We start from the raw sequence: 686 nt of genomic DNA on the forward strand, positions 1-686 counted from the left end.
ATTTCTGCATGCACTCCTTACATAATCTCACTATGTTTTATTCCTATGCATGACAGTTATTGTAAACAATGGAACTGAACATGTAGAGCAAAAGAGACGAGCCTTGCGTGGCAATAAAATTTCATGCAGACGTCGCTCCATGATAGGCGCAAAGGCAGCCCCCCTCCACGCATTTAGGATTGTAATCGAGAGGAAGATATCTGTTCTGAGGGGGATTCAGAAGGAGAAGACAACTCCTATTTACCCCCTGAGGTCTTCGCTCTAACTTGGCATGCTGATGTTGGTTATATCATGCATATGGTGTCTTGTATTGCTTACTTTATACATCAAATATGTCATCTGTTTAGTTTAGACTTCCTTTGTGTGAATGCCATCTGTTTAGTTTATTCATCGTTTATGTGAATTATGCAACGCCATCTTGTTTAGCCAGGCATCATATATGTGAATTTTGCAATGCCATCCTGCTTAGCCAGTCATCTTATATGTAAATTATATCATGCCATCTTTTTTTGTTACATATTACATTTGTCAACAACGTTATTACATTCAACTGCTCTTCGTGTGCATCAGGCATTTGACACAGTGATGGCAAATTCTAGAGTGAAAACAAGGTCTTCAGAGCAGACTATGCTATCTGACGAAGCACATATCTCGCTGGTTACGGATAGCTCCTCAGAGGAGGATTC

Source organism: Triticum dicoccoides, chromosome 2A, assembly GCF_002162155.2.
Source record: "Triticum dicoccoides isolate Atlit2015 ecotype Zavitan chromosome 2A, WEW_v2.0, whole genome shotgun sequence".
NCBI classification, from domain to species: domain Eukaryota; kingdom Viridiplantae; phylum Streptophyta; class Magnoliopsida; order Poales; family Poaceae; genus Triticum; species Triticum dicoccoides.